The sequence below is a fragment of the Mesoplodon mirus genome (genome assembly GCF_964341445.2).
Source record: "Mesoplodon mirus genome assembly, chromosome: 7".
In the NCBI taxonomy this organism is placed as follows: Eukaryota; Metazoa; Chordata; class Mammalia; order Artiodactyla; family Ziphiidae; genus Mesoplodon; species Mesoplodon mirus.
The window spans coordinates 52,844,353-52,862,398 of record NC_138983.1 but is presented as its reverse complement, the minus strand read 5'-3'; the positions used below and the strand labels follow the sequence as shown (position 1 = coordinate 52,862,398).

At 36.6% G+C, this 18,046-nt stretch overlaps 1 protein-coding gene across 3 annotated transcripts in view; it reads right to left on the bottom strand.

Annotated features, from left to right (window-relative positions):
- Positions 1-18,046, bottom strand: part of RSF1 (remodeling and spacing factor 1) — a 175,629-nt gene that overhangs the window by 131,216 nt on the left and 26,367 nt on the right. The window lies entirely within an intron of this gene.

The following is an 18,046-nucleotide window of genomic DNA, read 5'->3' as shown; positions in this document are numbered from 1 at the left end:
ACAACCTACAGGGACAGAAAATTTACTTAACCTTCCAAAATTCTAATTATTAGAAAGTTACCCTTACACAAAGTAAAAAATCTGCCTCCCTACACCTTCCTCCAGTTTCTTGCTCTTATTCTCTAGTTTCAAAGAAAATACTTTCAATTCCTTTTTTATTGGAAACTTCAAATATTTGAAGACAGCTGTATCTTCCCTCAAGTTTTCTCTTCCAACTGTAGACAACCAGAGTTCCTCCAAATATCCCTGGGCATCATCTGATTATATGGTATAACTGTATTAATTAGACCTGAGGGAAATAAAGGACACACACATTTAGCATTTCCCAAATACCAAATACTGCTAGTAACCTAAGAGAAATTACATTTATACTATCTAAAAAGTTTCCCTAATCAAATACATTAGGAAAATATATATTTATTTTTACCACAGAACTTCCTGAAGCCTTAATTGATTAGTCTTATATAAATAGTCTTATATCCCTATCTTGGATATAATCTGCAGCATTCTCTAATATATTTGATCATGGAATCTTTTTCTGTGAAACACACAATACCTTGTAGTATACAAGTGCTCTGAAGTACAGGTTGGGAAGTGATGGACTAATTTTTTTCATTCATTCTTTCAGATTCTTTACTCTCCACTAAAGCCACTTCTAACTTGAAATGACCCTGAAGCATAAAACATTTCACTATTCAACAAATTTCTGTGGGTCCACTATTAGTAAGCAAGAAATAGTCTCTACCTTTAATGAGCCTAAGGGAGTCTTCTCTGGGGCAGGGGTGGGGGGGTGGGGGGGTTGGTAAATGGTGAGTGAGTTGGAGGTAAAGGAAAGAAGCAGGGGAGGGATGATTACAGATGAGTAAACAGACAATTAAACTAAGCCAAGACCAGAATACACGGGATTGAGGGTGGAGTGGAGAAAAGGGGGAAAGGACACTGCTTATGAGAGTAACAGCAGATACAAAAGGCTGAAAAACAAAGTGAGCATGGAACTGGAAGCACTCAGAAAAGGGGTATGATCATGAAGAATCTTATAAGAACAGGATACAAAGTTTACATTTTATTAAAAAGTTTAAGCAAGAGAGTGCTCTGTAAGTTAGAAAGATCTCAAAAACGGAACTGTAGGAAAACAGATAGTTTTTATTTGCTTATTTGTTTTAGGAGGTGGTGTGCAGGGTAGAGACGATATAAATTCAGAAAAATATCAATCCAGAAAGATGGGAGTAACCTGAAGGCAGAGGTGGTACCAAGAGAAGTGGGGAGATTTGAGATATGTTTAGGAAACAAATAATAAAACTTAGGGACTGACTGACTGAGCAAAGTGAAAGCACCAAGAAAAACTGAGGCACTGACTTAGGCAACTGAATAGATGCCAATGACAATACATCAGGAAGAAAAAGACCTGGGCTCAATTCTCAGCTCTACTACTTAAGACAAGGAGACCATGATTCTGGTCAAGTTCTTTAAACAATAACTCTCAAATTCCTTGTCTGTAATAAGGGTTGAACTGCCTATCTTACAGTTTTAAAAACAGGAAACATACAGGGCTTCCCTGGTGGTGCAGTGGTTAAGAATCCACCTGCCAATGCAGGGGACACGGGTTCGAGCCCTGGTCCGGGAAGACCCCACATGCCGCAGAGCAACTAAGCCCATGCGCCACAACTACTGAGCCTATGCTCTAGAGCCCACAAGCCACAACTACTGAGTCCGCATGCTACAACTACTGAAGCCCACGTGCCTAGAGTCCCTGCTCCACAACAAGAAAAGCCACTGCAATGAGAACCCTGCACACCACAACCAAGAGTAGCCCCTACTCGCCACAACTAGAGAAAGCCCACGCGCAGCAACAAAGACCCAATGCAGCCAAAAATATATAAATTAATAATAATAAAAAAAGAAAACATTATACAAAGCTAAAATACCTTTATTTTCACTTCTGCCATGACATTTGGGGAACCAAGGTCAGTTTCAATTTCTCCTTTTTCCTTTCCCCCAAACACAGTACTCTTAATGATTCTACCTTCCTACATCTCAAACTTGCTCCCTATCTCCCCCAATTTCTCTATGATATCATTGCACCTTCTCACTTCAGAAAAACAGGTATGGATACTCTCCTGTAACCAAACCAATCTTTAAAAAAAAAAATACTGCTTTCATGTCACTTCCCAGTTCATAAGTATCTTTGATAGTTCCTAAATACTTATATAAACTCATCTAGATTTCTTACCCTAGCCAAATAGTCCCAATATTCAGTTTCAACCTAACTCTCCAATCCTTCCCTCTTACTTCTGCACTGAAATGCTTGATTCAAGTCATTCTGGCCTGTTCACTATCCACTAAGCATACCCAGTCTACAGCCTATCTGGGCTTTTATTCAAGCGCTCCAGTTTACTGTTTTCTGCCACTTGAATCATATTCATCTTTTAATTTTGGGTCAATAAAGGCCCTAAAAGTCTCTGAGATACCTTTCCAATGATTCCAGCGATATCTTTTTCCTTGGAATGCCCACAGTATTCATATTATCTATATCACTCATTTATCAGTTAGGTAAAAGCTCTGCACCTGTGTTTTATGCATATCCTCCACATCACAGACAAATGAAATCACAAAAAGTTTTGATGCAATTGGTACTATTTTTAAAAATCCAAGAGGACAAAAGTAAATATATGCAATAAATATGTCTTTCATCCCACTTTGCAAATATAGTCATTCTTGATTTAGGCATGTAGAAGTAGATTTCCTTATTAGAGCATTGGCTCTTACACAGTACTATCCAATAAAAATATAAAATGAGCCACATAATTTCAAATTCTCTATTAGTACATTCATAAAAGTAAAAAGAAAAGGTCAAAATTAATTTTAACAATTTATGTTATGTAGCACTACATATCTCAATGTTATTTCAACATACTATCAGCATTTAAAATTTCAGACTTTTACTTTTTACTTGACATTTTACCTATTTTTTAAATTTATAACTCAATTAAAATTATACATAATTGACATATGACAGTATTACTTTCAGGTGTACAACATAATGATTTAATATTTGTATACACTGCAAATGATCACCACAATAAGTCTAGTTAACACCCACCACCATACATAGTTACAAATATTTTTTCTTATGAGAACTTTTAAGATCTCCTTGCTTAGCAACTTTCAAATATGCAGTACACTATTATTAACTGTAGTCACCATTCTGTATATTACCTCCCCATGACTTATTTATTTTATAACTGAAAATTTGTACCTTTTGACCATCTTCATCCATTGTACACTTTTTGGGTGATACCTAGTATTCAAAACATATCATTTTACCCTTACAGCATATCTCAATTCACCCTAGCCATATTTCAAGTGCTCAAGAGCCACATATGGCTACTGGCTACTGTACTGGATCACATAGAGCTAGAACATTTAAAACTAAAATTTAGAACCCACAATTTACTAACAATTTACTTAATTTTTTTTTTTTTTTGGTGATACAACTGACATATAACACTATATTTAGTTTCAGGTGTACAACATAATGACTTGATATTTGTAAATACTGCAAAATGATCACCACAGTATGTCTAGTTAACATCCAATTTACTTGTATTTTTTTGTTACAAATAGAACTGACAGGCTAATAACCTTATGGATACTTGTAGCTCTTAATATTTTGCCAGTCAATAAGAAACAGACAAAAACTTCAATAGAAAAGTTAAATTGAAAATATTACAATTCCCATATTTTGCATTCTCTACAACAGTGCAGTCTATATCTGCACTTTTCAAAACAGCAGCCATTAGCTACATGTGACTATTTAGCACTTGATATGTGGCTAATAAAACTAAGGAACTAGACTTTTAATTTTACTAATTTTTAATTAACTTAAACAGCCACATGTGGCAAGTGGCTAGGGTTTGGGGCAGTGCAGCTATAAAATATAAATCATATTTTTTAAACACATGATCATTTTCTATGACACGCACTGATGATCTATAAATTCACTTATTTATCACCTGGAACATTTCCTAAATAATTTCATTTTGAGAACATTAGGTAATTATTAACTTCCTTCTAAGAATTATCTACTAACCAACTTCATGTCATTCTGAAAAGTACAGGTTTTGTTCCAATTGAACCAAGATCTCTACCTTTTCACATGACAGATTTGATATATAACCTTTAACAGACCCGTTTCTTTCACAAGAAGGTGAAAGATTCTGAAGCAGAAGAAAAGGTCAGGTGCTGTGTGAATTCATGAAAGGCCTGCCAAAATGATGCAGGTATGAAACAGCAGTAAGTGGTTAGGATCCCAGAACGTATTACTGATCCAGTCACCCAAAGATGTCCTATAGTTTTACATTTTTCTAAGCATCTTTCCAGCACCAAGCCTTAAGAATGCTGCTGCTTCTGAAATTCTAGTTTTATTACGTACAATTCTGCTATTTTAATGGTAGAAATTTACAGCTGGTCATAATAACTAAATGACATGATTCCTCCCATTTCTCAATGAAGTCTTTTACTTAAACTTCCTCTACGGTTGTAAGCAGAGATACACTTAGAGTCATAAAACAGTTGATTTTATGTAGGCCATTGATAAAAGAACACTGATTTCAGATACAGGGATTTAAGTATAAGCTTACAAAAAGCTTTTACTTACTGCCAGTTTCTACAAACTCTGTTGGGGGAGCACAGTTTTAATCATAATGACACTGGTCCCACGGTCCACTTGATCCTTAAAATAACTATTATGTTTTTATATACCTTATCTGCAAAAAGTTCATTTTATCAATCATCTTAAAGTTTTCAGAAAAGCAAAAAAAAAAAAAAAAAAAAAAAAAAAAGCCTGAAGGCTATGAACTATAACTTAGGTCATTATTTGAAAAGCTACAGTTGATAGATGTGAGATGCCAGGTAAGTGTAATATAAATCACTAAGCTCAGCTTTCCATTATTACCATAATGGAAAAAAAAAATCCAAGAATAGTTGTTACGTAAGCAGGCAAACCAAGGGGTTTCTAATGCTCCATTTAGGTTTTGGGTTTCATTTAGAATCATACTGCTGTTCCCATATAGGTAAAGAAACACACCAAACATGGCTCAGATTATTTCAGAACTAAAGCCGTGAAAACATCTCTGCTACAAAGAAAGTAATCAGTGTACTACTATAAACATCAGTATGTCTGGAGGCATGAATAACCAGCATTCAGCACCTCTTCCTGAAGGAGAAGGTAGATGTTTATGGGGAGGAAAGACCTCTAGGTAAGACGATGTGAGCCACCTTCACGTCAGTCAGTCTTTAAAGGGTTACTCTTTCCTTTTATGTACTTGACAAACAGCATCCTGGCAGAGGGAATCCGAGGTACTTGAGGCAATGGCTTCCAATAACATACGCCTCCAACTCTAATCAGATAATTCTATTTCCTTTCTCTCTTTTCTCTCTACTCAATTTAATAATCATGGGATGGGTGGGGGATGGGTAGGGAAGGAAGGAAAGAGAGACCCAAAACAAATTTGAAAAGAAAGAAATAATGATATCATAATATTTAAGGAAGAGGAGGGATTTTTTTCCTCAACATCTTTTCCTCCAATAATTTTAAATCTAGTGAAAGGTTGAAAGGCTAGTACACCCTTCACCTAAATGCACCAACTGCTAACATTTTAGGTAAACATTTTTACACAGGATAAAACCATCAGCGAAAGGCTCTCTAATAAAAAAAAGAATGAAAAGCAGCAGCCAACCAAGCCAAGGAAGGGAAGAACATGCCAGGCACAAGGAAATGCCTGTAGAGGAGACCTGAGGCAGATAAAAGCTTCCAGTGTGGCAGGAAAGAGAAAATGATAAAAGATGCCACTGAAGAAGTAAGCAAAGGTCGTATCTTATAAAGCCTCGAGGTCCGTGTAAAGAGTTTTGATTATATTTTGAGTGTAATGAGAAATCAAGGGAGGAATTTAGGAAAGTTTCCTGATCTAAGTTTTTAAAAGATCATTCTGTGTCTAGGATCTGCTTCATAATAACCTAAGCAGCAGAGGACAGATGGAGTTACAGATGAAACAAAATTATAAAATTTCACTGAATCTAGGTGATGAGCATGTGAAACTTCATTATACAACTTTCTAATTTTGTATAAGTGGGGAATACGACTAGACTAACTAGGAGGCTAGTGCCGTACTTCAGGCAAGAGATAATGATGGCTTGGACTAAGGTGGTAGCAGTGGAGATTTAGAGAAGTACCGTCAAGGAAAACTGCAAAACCTAGGAAATTTCAAAATTTCTAAAATATTTTCTAACAAGCACCTTCACCAATCTTAATCTGAGAAAGTAACTACTCTATATCTGTCTTCTATGTGATCCCTATTGATTTGTTCATTTTTAAAAGCAGAAACCATGACTTTTCGTTTGATTAGTCATGATTTAGAAAGGCAACATATACACATAGACATTTAATAATAAAGTTAAATAAATTTATGTGTACCATGTCTTATTTCTCATACTCTTCATCATTTCAAATGTTCATACTGCACTTGAAAGCCTGCACTTAACATTTCAACTAAGTATTCTTTTTTTTTTTTTTTTTTTTTTTTGCGGTACGCGGGCCTCTCACTGTTGTGGCCTCTCCCGTTGCGGAGCACAGGCTCTGGACACGCAGGCCCAGCGGCCATGGCTCACGGGCCCAGCCGCTTCGCGGCATGTGGGATCCTCCCGGACTGGGGCACAAACCCGTGTCCCCTGCATCGGCAGGCGGACTCTCAACCACTACGCCACCAGGGAAGCCCAACCAAGTATTCTTTAAAACTGCGTTACATGTATATTATGAAAAGCACTAGAAAGAGTCAAGAGAAAGAGGTGCAAACCTCAATTTTCTCATCCATAAATGGAGTTGTACCAGATGATCTAAAGTCTTCCAGCTTTAATATTCAATGTCCAAGTCTAAGTATTGAGGCAGGTATTTATTTGCCTTAGAATAACACAGCAGTCGTCATAGGATTTAGCATTTTTGAACTGAAAGCACACTCTGATAAACTAGAAAACTTAGCAACTAAGATGTGATGTCAATTGCTCAAGGTCGAAGAAGGCCCAAGCAAGATCCCAGACCTCTGGCCTTCCAATCCAAGGCTCTTTCTAATGTTTCTTAAAGTATCAAATGGATGGAGGAATAGTTCAGAAGGCCTAACTTATGAATCAAGCCACCCTTTCGGCATAGCTCAGTATCTGGGTTTTTATCTTTTACCTTGGGTTGCTCCTGCCTATGCACTCTGAGGCATTAACCATTTCTAAAATGTAACCCAGCTTTCTGTAACAACAGAAAGCCTACTACTACTCCTCCCAATCCATTCTTTCTTTTTTCAACAGCTTTATTGAAAAGTAATTTACATACCATACACTTCATCCTTCTAAAGTACACAAATCAATGGGTTTTGGTATGTTATATGATTAATGTTTAAATTGTGGTAAAATACAAATAACATAAAATTTTTCATCTTAGCCATTTTAAGTGCAAAATTCAGTGGCATTAATTACATTCACAAAGTTGTGCAACCATGACTGCTGTTGCTGTTTTCCCGTTTTTATCGTTAAAAGTTTTGAAACAGTCACTTCACTTCCAAATTTCTTTGTGTAAAATTTACAATTATAAAAGTAAAGTCCACTACAGTATATATCTCCATGGGAGCAATACTTCACCCAAGGGGGCAAAAACTGATCCTTGAGGAGGGCAAAAAATCTCAGATATGGGTTACAGTTCTCAGCAACTTAACCCTACCTGACAAAATCTTACTCCTTAGTATTTAAATTCTCTTGCTAGGGAGAAATTAATTTTAAATTAAAGTTTTCTCTTTAGGAGTGTAATCATGGGAAAAAGAAAAAAAAAAGGTTGAGAAACACTGTGCTTTAGAATTCAAAAGCAAGCGTTGTTACTCAAAATGTAAAGCACTATCTTTAGACAATGCTCAACCTGCGAAGAGGATGTATCCACTGAAACCAAAGCCAAGCTGCAAACTGCCTTGCTACCCCACAAGAACTGATTTTATCCATAATGTTAAACACAATAATGGGAAAAATTATGTTACAATTTTAATATTTAAATATAGCAGAAAATCAAGCATGCTAGCTAAAAAACTGTTTTAAATTTATCCCCGATACTGATAATTAAGAGAGAGTAAGAACTAAGTATAAAACAGGAAAAGAGAAAGAAAATAAAGGTAGGCTCTTTGACATCATAGAGTCTTAACTACCTTTACAGTCTCACTTTGTAATTACCTATCATCTATCTCCTCTTCTTCCTCTCTGCCACCCTTAGATGTAAGCTCCAAGGTAAGGGTCAGATCTATCTGCCTTTTTCATTGTTGTATTCCCTCCACCAAGCACAGTTCCTGGTTCATTCAACTATTTGATGAACTAGAATAGGGACAAGAAAATAAAAGAGAAGGAAAGCAACAGGGAGAGATGGAGTAAGGAAATTTTAAAAGTTCTCAGACAACTAGAAAAAAAGAAAGTTCCTTTAATTGTGAAAGAAAAATTATCTGAATAGTATGTAGGAAAGTGATGAGGGAGATGAGATGAAAAAGATTGCAAAAGTGGCTTTAGAATTTCAGTTCACTGTGTGATCAATCTGGTGACAGCACTAACCCAAGACAACTTATTGGCAAGGTTTTGTTTCCCCTTTTCTCTCCCTTTTGAGGGAAGGGATGGAAGATGTGAATGCTCCCATGGACATTTGTATACAGGAGTCAATAATGAAGACCACAAGTTTAATTAAATAAATACCTATATAGTGATTTCCTAACACCAGATCTCTATAAAGTGCTAGATTTCTATCCATATCATGTATGTTCCATAGTATTTAAAAACTTAAAAGCACACTAAAAGATGCCTTTATGATTCAATACCATGATTTTAGGTGTTAGGAAATCAGTTTGATGTTTCTTTTAAAGACCATTCTGCAGATCTATGAACTTAAATTAAAAGAACTATATTTCTTGGGACTTCCCTGGTGGCGTAGTGGTTAAGAATCCGCCTGCCAATGCAGGGGACACAGGTTCAAGCCCTGGTCCGGGAAGATCCCACATACCGCGGAGCAACTAGGCACGTGTGCCACAACTACTGAGCCTGCATGCCCTAGAGCCTGTGCTCCACAACAAGAGAAGCCACCACAATGAGAAGCCCACACACCACAACGAAGAGTAGCCCCTGCTCACTGCAACTAGAGAAGGCCCATGTGCAGCAAGGAAGACCCAATGCAGCCAAAAATAAAATAAGATAAATAAATTGAAAAAAAATAACTCTATTTCTTTATGAAATTTATGTCATCTTTATTCCTTGCTAACAAGTGATCATACTTTTCTTTCAATCAACATTCATTTGACAAGCGGAGATAACTATATAAGTAACATACTATGTCATCTTACAGTTTCCTAAAACCTTGGCAGAAAGCATAACAAATGAATTCACTGTAACTTCTACAGTTATTTCAATAAATGAGAAAATGTACATGAAAACACTTTATAAACCATAAAGCAATAAACAAGCCAAAGTTACTGTTATTCACCACCAGATGGTGATCACGTCTTATTTAAAGCAAATGCTGACACCTTATTCAGGGGCCAGCCAACTATTAAAAATTATTAATAAGCAAACCAAGTTGTCTGAATAAAATACTGGTGATTTAAGTATGTTTTATTGAAACATCAGCAAAACAATCAAAAACAGGTTCTGCCTGAAGATTTCTAAAGAAGCTGATCTGTTCTTATTAACATTTGATACAATTTAAAGAAAAAGACAACAGGGCATGTTTTCTGGCAGTCTTATATGGGTTGTTTAACCATTCATACCACCTTGATCCATCCTAACGTGTTATTTTAAAGCAAATTCCATATATCATGATTTCATCCACAAATATTTCACTGTGTATCTCTAAGGGATAAGGACTCTTTAAAAATAAGCATAATAGTATTATTACCACCTAAAAACTAATAATTCTTTAATGTCACAGAATTTCCAGTCAATTAAACAATTTTAAAACATTTTCAATTAACCAAGAAATAAAATTGTATTTTTTTGTTACCTCTGTAGCAGATGCTGGCAGCACCTCACCGTTATCCCCTCAGCACTTATGATTCCAGTACAGGCCAACCTGCAAGCATGTGCAAGTCTTCACATGAGGGTTTTTTCTGACTACAGGGCAGGGGAGTTAAGCATTCCTGAGGGCATCCCTAAACCAGTAACTGAAAGGGCTCCTTAACCCCTTTGCTGGGATCAATCTGAGATATAATCTACACTGTCTTTCAGCTCAACAAGAGGATTTAGTCCTAGTAGCCTATAAAGTAACATACTTGAAAACACATCCCATATTGGCTTTTTTTCCCCTTCCAGTATCACTTCCCCTGCCCTTGTCAGTGTTTCCTGGCATCAGTTTCCAAATAAACTACTTGCACTCACATTTCGGTCTCAGGGTCTCCTGCCTGGGGAATCCAACATAAGACAACCTCTTAATTTTGAATGAAAGCTATGGACAACCTAAGAAAATGTAAACATAAAAATTTCTGTAAATATGTTCAAAGAGTTTAGAGGCAACCCAAAAGACATACAAATATCCCAGTTTAAAGAACCCTTTCTCCTACAGGTTCAGGATAGTCAAGATCTTAATGTGTTCCACTGAGATTGTTCAGTTATGTTGAAAAACTAACATCCCCACCGCTTACTCTTTTTTTTTTTTTTTTTTTTTTTTTTTGCGGTATGCGGGCCTCTCACTGTTGTGGCCTCTCCCGTTGCGGAGCACAGGCTCCGGATGCGCAGGCCCAGCGGCCATGGCTCACGGGCCCAGCCGCTCCGCGGCATATGGGATCCTCCCAGACCGGGGCACGAACCCGTATCCCCTGCATCGGCAGGCGGACTCTCAACCACTGCGCCACCAGGGAGGCCCCCCACCGCTTACTCTTCATTGTTGGCAAAGAAGCATCATTATCTCAATCCTCAGTTCTTATGTGCGTAAGAATCTAACTGAAAGTACACCAACTGTAGGCTTAAGTTCTACACTTTAAAGAAAAAAAAATGTTCCTAGAAGGAATGGTTTACTAAGACTGGGTCCCTTGAAAAGCCACAAAATGTGATATTTATGAGTATTTTCATTTATATATGACTTTCAATGGATTTTTTTTTTAAAACTGCTGCTGGCCTCAAACAACAATTCAAGTAAGAGTAAAGGACTTGCGAAGATTTCTTTTGAAAAATCAACTTGGGGGTGGGGGGTACTTCCCTGGTGGTCCAGTGGGTAAGAATCGGCGCTCCCAATGTAGGGGGACCAGGTTCGATCCCTGGTCAGGGAACTAGATCCCACATGTATGTCGCAACTAAGAGTCTGCATGCTGCAGCTAAGAAGTCCACAAGCTGCAACTAAGCCTGCATACTACAACTAAGGGCCCGCATACTGCAACTAAACATGCCGCACGCAAGGAAGATCCCACGTGCCACAACTAAGACCTGGTACAGCCTAAATAAATAAATAAACATTAAAAAAAAGAGAAAGAAATCAAAAAGAAAAATCAACTTGGGGCGGTCATACTAATAGTATGATAAAGTCCCCTCTAGCTAACACACACTCCTCCTCTACCCTTATGAAAAAAGTTCTATGCACTCAGTTTCCATTTTCTCACCTGTCCCATTTGCTCCAAACCCACCACAATCTGACTTCCATTAGTTAAATTAAATGGATGCTTTAGTCTTTGCCTTAATTTGGCAGCATATGACAGCAGTGACCACAACTTCATTTTTGAAACCTGGCCACCCTGTGACACCACTTTTCTGATTTCTTCTCTTATTTCTTTGCCCTGTTTTGGATTCATCTGCAGCCCCACTTCTGCCCTTTCCTTGAAAGCTGGTTCTATTTTAGGACTTCATTTCTTTTGTTCCAAAGATATCTCATCCATCCCTTCATTTCAACTTAAATATGTTGTCTCACTCTACTGGTTATGGATATGTTCAAGTAATAGAAAACCTTACCAGAGTGGCTTCACAAATATAATGGGTTACTTTTTCTCATATAGACTTCTCTAGAAGTCCAGACTAATGAGTTGCTAGTTTTGGTTTAATGGCTCAACAAATCCACCATATTCAACTTCATGGAATACCCTAACATTCCATGCTGTTTCTAGCCTTTGTACCTTAGCATGTGCAGTTCCCTCTATCATCAACCCACCTCTATTCATCCTCAGAGTTGTTTGGTTGTCACTCCTTAGGAAATCATTCTTTTATCCATTCTTTGATTATTCTTTTATCTTATCAGGATTAAGTGCCCCTGCTGGATATTCCAAAATGATTCTGCTTATACATCTCACTGTATCATAAATGCCTGTCTGATCACCTCTATCCCACATTAAATAGGCCTTTATCTTCAGCACCTAGGACAGTGCCTAGCGCATACCATACATTCAATAAGCACTTATTGAATGAATAGATGATGTGGCCTTTAAAAAAATCTATTTTATTAGAGAAATGCTAATCAAAAACTACAATGAGGTATCACCTCACACCAGTCAGAATGGTCATCATGAAAAAGTTTACAAATAATGAATGCTGGAGAGGGTGTGGGGAAAAGGGAACCCTCCTATACTGTTGGTGGGAATGTTAATTGGTACAGCCACTGTGGAAAACAGTACGGAGGTTCTTCAAAAAACTAAAAATAGAGTTAGCGTATGATCCAGCAATCTCACTCCTGGGCATATACCCAGGCAAAACTATAATTCAAAAAGGTATATGCACCCCAATGTTCACAGTAGCACTATTTATTGATACAATAACCAAGACGTAGAAACAGCCTAAATGTCCATTGACAGATGAATAAAGAAGATGTACTACATATATACAATGGAGTACTACTCAGCCATAAAAAAGAATGAAATAATGCCATTTGCAGCAACATGAGTAGACCTAGAGATTATCATACTAAGTGAAGTAAGTCAGAAAGAAAAAAACAAATACCATATTATAACACTTATATGTGGAATCTAAAATGACACAAATGAACTTACCTACGAAAGAGAAACAGACTTACTGACAGAAAACAGACTTGTGGTTGCCAAGCAGAGGGTGGGGGAGGGATGGATTGGGAGTTTGGGATTAGCAGATGCAAACTATTATATATAGAATGGATAAACAACAAGGTCCTACTGAACAGCACAGGGAACTACATTCAATATCCTCTGATAAACCATAAAGGAAAATAACATGGAAAAGAATATACATATATATATGTATAACTGAATTACTGCTGTACAACAGAAATTAACACAACACTAAGTCAACTATACTTCAATAAAATAAAATTTTAAAGTAATTTATTCATAAACATGAACTCATAACCCAAGCAATTGATTGATTAGCAAATGAATAAACAATAATATACGTTTCTTGCTCATACTTAAAGAAGCAGACAGAAAAACAGATAAATTTCTAAAACCTTTAAAGGAAACATGTAAAATAGACTATCCATTTTGGCAATGTGCATTTATACCAAGCAATCAACTATACCCACGCTTATCAATTTACAAGTTGCCAACCATAAACTTGCCTTTATGAATGATTAAGTTTCCTAATGTGACAAGAAATAAGACAAGCAAAAAACAAACAAACAAACAAAACAAGGAAGAAACCAGAAGAGACTATGACTAAACAAATGGTTGACTTGTGACCCTCTTCCTAGACAGTGACCCCACTTTTAACCTGAGGCAACCACTGATCTGCTTTCTGTCACTAAGATCTGTCTTTTCTAGCGTTTCACATAAATGGAATCATATAGTATGTACTCATTTTGTCTGGCTTTTTTAGCTCAGCATAATGTTTTTGACATTCACTCACGTTCTGCATATATTAGCTGTCCACTCCTTTTTTACTATAAGTAGTATCCTATTATATGAATATATTTGTTCATCCAATCATCTGATGAACATTCAGGTTATTTCCAGTTTGGGGCTATTACAAGTAAAGCTGCTATGAACATTTATGTACAAGTCTCTGTGTGGACATACATTTTTATTTCTCTTGGGTAAATAGTAGTGGAAACCGATAGGCTGTATAGTATATGTAGGTTTAACTTAATAAGAAACTCCCAAACATTTTGCCAAAGTGGTTGCACTTTATTTAATCTTCCCACCATTATTGTATAAGAATTCCAGTTGATACACATCATCACTAACATCTGAGGTATAGTGGGTCATTTCAAAAGAATGTATCTTCTGCCATGTTGGGTAGTGTTCTAGAAATGTCAGTAACATCCAGTTTGTTGATAACATTGTTCATGTCCTATATTCTGACTGATTTTCTATCTAGTTGCACTATCAATTACTAGGAGGAGTGCTGAAATTTCCAATTATAACTTTAGATTGTGTGTGTATCTTTCAGTTCTGTCAATTTTTGCTTCACATATTTTAAAGCTGTTACTGGGGGGAAAGACACTGTCAGAATCATCACATCTCCCTGATAAATTAACTCCTGTAGCATTAAATTCCTTGCTCTGAAGTTTCCATTTTCTGATATTAGTATAGCTATTCCAGCTTTCTTATGATTAGTTTTGCACAGTAGAGCATTTTCTATCCTTTTATTTTTCACCTATAACTTTCTAATTAAAGTGGATTTTTGTAGCATATAGTTGGGTCTTGCTTTTTTTATCCAGTCTGACAATCTCTTTTATTTAACTTTAATTTTAACTGAAATACCACAGGTGGCTAGTGTACAGCCCGTGAACTAAGAATGGTTTTACATTTTCTAAGGGTTGGGGGTTATAAAAATAAATAAATAAATAAAAGGAAAAACAGTATTTGGCAACACATGACAATTACATGAAATTCAAATTTTAGTGTCTATATAAAAAAAGTTTTAGTGGAGCACAGCCATATTTATAAATTTATGTAATATCTATGGTTACTTTCATTCATGCTACACTGGCAGAACTGAACAGTTTCAAGAGACACTGTACTGATCACAAAGCCTAAAATATTCTTAATATCTGGCTTTTTAAAGAAACTTGCCAAACCCTGATTAAAACCATTTATATTTAATGCAATTATTGATATAATTGGATTTAAATCTACAATCTTACCATTTATATTCTGTATATTCCACCATTTCTTTAATCCTTTCTTCCATCTTTTCCTGTGTTCTTTTGGATTAACTGGGCACACTCTAGCATCTCATTTTATATCTACTATTGGCTAACTAGGCATACTTCTTTATTTTACTATTCAGTGGTTGCTCTAGGTTTTACAATATACATCTTTAACTCTATACAGTGTACCATCAATGATATTCTCTCACTTCACAAAAATGTGAACACTTGTTACCCTTACAACACCGTAGTACTTCTATTACCCTGCTCTCATCCTTAATACTATGGATGTGATACATTTTACTTCTAAATATGTTGTAAAACTTACCATAAATTATGATTTTTGCTTTAAACAGCCAATTATCTTTTAAGATGTTTAAAATTAGGGAAAATGTATTTTATATTCAAACATATTTATCATTTCTTGCAATCATCATCTCTTTGTCTAGATCCAAACTTTCATCTGATCCATTTTCCTTCCATCTTAAGATGTTTCTTATTGTATATTTCAACTAGCTAGTAATAAATTCTCTGGTTTTATTTCTCTGAAACGGTTTCTATTTCACCCTTGTTTTCAAAGGATATTTTCCTGAATATATAACTATACACTGACTTTTTTTTTTTATTCAGTACTTTAAACATGTTCCATCATCTCTGAGTTTGCAAACTTTCTGACAAGAAATCCTCATTGTTTCTCTGTGCATAATGTCTTTTTCCTTGGCTGCCTTCAAAATACTCTTTTTTATCACTGGTTTTTAGGAACTGGTTATATCATGGTATTTTTGTGTGGGTCTGCCTGCTTTGGGTTTGTTGAGATTACTGGACCTTGTGAGTTCAGAATTTTCATCAAATTTGGAAAATTTTGACCCATTACTTCTTACAATATTTTCGGTTCCATCCTTCTTCTAGCATGTCAAATACACTTTGTTGAGCCAACTTGAGCCACAGACCAATGAGCCATTGACTGGTTTCAGTTCTATTTCTCTGCTTCATTTTAAGTTTAAATCTACTGCTGTTTCTTCAAGTTTACTGGTCTGTTCTTCTGCACTGTCCAATCTGCTGTTAAATCTGTTCAGTTAACTTTTTATTTCAGATACCCCTTTTGTTCAGCCCTAGAAGTTCCATTTGGTTCTTGTTTATATCTTCCATTTCTCTAGCCATTACGTTCATATTTTTCTTTAAATACACTTATTAATTATAATAGCTATTTTTAAAATAAATTTATTTATTTATTTTTGGCTGTGTTGGGTCTTTGTTGCTGCGTGCGGGCCTCTCACTGCAGTGGCTTCTCGTTGCAGAGCATGGGCTCTAGGCACGTGGGCTTCAGTAGTTGTGGCTCATGGGCTCAGCAGTCATGGCTTGTGAGCTCTAGAGTACAGGTTCAGTAGTTGTGGCGCATGGGCTTAGCTGCTCTATGGCTTGTGGGATCTTCCCAGACCAGAGCTCGAGCCTGTGTCCCCTGCATTGGCAGGCAGATTCTTAACCACTGTGCCACCAGGGAAGTCCCTATAATAGCTATTTTTAACATCCCTGTCTGCTAGCTCCATCACCTCCGTCATTTCTAATCTGTTTCTTTGGGTTGATTTTTCTACTGGTGATAAGTTACCCTGGATGTGCTTCTTGCAATGTCTAGTGATTTCTGCTTAGATGCTGGAAAATATCAAAGTCACACTACTGTTTTTGAGTATTTGCAATCACTCCACAGAGAGTTGGGATTTGTTTTGGCAGGCATTTATTTACAGATCCATTTATCCCTCTGAGGACTTTTCTGTCTTTACTACATGACAAATCCAGTGGGTTCTCCAAAAGACCCTTCACCCTGGTCAGAATTAAATGTCTCCTGCATAAATTTGGTAAATGTTCTGCTAGTAATTTCCTGGATGTTCACTGCCTAGCCTTATAGCATTTTACTTTATGCATTCATGACCTAGTATTCAGCAGATTCAACGTGGCCCCTATAAACATTTCTGGAGTTCTTTTGTTTGCATAGTTCCTATCTTTTCAGAAACTGGCCACGCAACTTCTAGCTGCCTAAGTCTCTCCAAAATCCAATCTGTGCCTCCTCAACTGAGTGAGGCTTGCAGCCTCATTAGGCTCCCTCTCCCTGCTTCTTCAATCCCAAATTTGCTTCCAGACAGGAAGCCATGGTAGTTGTAGAGCTCATATTCCTTATTTCCCCTCTCTCAGGGACCACAGTCCTACTCTGCCCTATCTAAAAGAGACGGTTCATATATTTTGGTCCAGTTTACTATTTGCAACAAGGGGGTAAAGACTCCTTATTGCTCCATCATGGCCAAAGATGAAATTCCTCATTTTTTAAAACAAAATGAAAGACATATGTATCTGAGCAGATCATACAAATTTAAAGAAGAATGAATTATAAATGAATCTATTTTTCACATGTCAAGTACCTAAAAAGAAACAATAGGGATATCAGATACTGGTTTCTAACATTTCCAAAAAAAGAAAAAGTGAATATTGGATCCTTAAAACAACTTTAGACGTGTCTCCATTATGAAGAGGCTCACAAATTAATAACTTGCGCAGGTCACACAAATATCAAGTGGCAAGGCTAAGATTCTAACCAAGCTAACACTAAATACCATGTTTTCACTCTACACCACATTGCGTCCCACTATTTCTCAACACAAATACTACATTTTAAGAAATCTGGTTTGCCAAACTGAATTTATTAAAATCTCCTGTGTTTTACTTAGCAAAAGTTACTATTAACTATCAGTAATAATATCTGATCAATGTGGGGAAAAGATATTACCACAGGGAGTTGAGAATATTTCATATAAAAGCAATGATCGGACTTCCCTGGTGGCACAGTGGTTAAGAATCTGCCGACCAACGCAGGGGACACAGGTTCAGGTCCTGGTCTGGGAAGATCCCACATGCTGCGGAGCAACAAAGCCCGTGCTCCACAACTACTGAGCCTGCACTCTA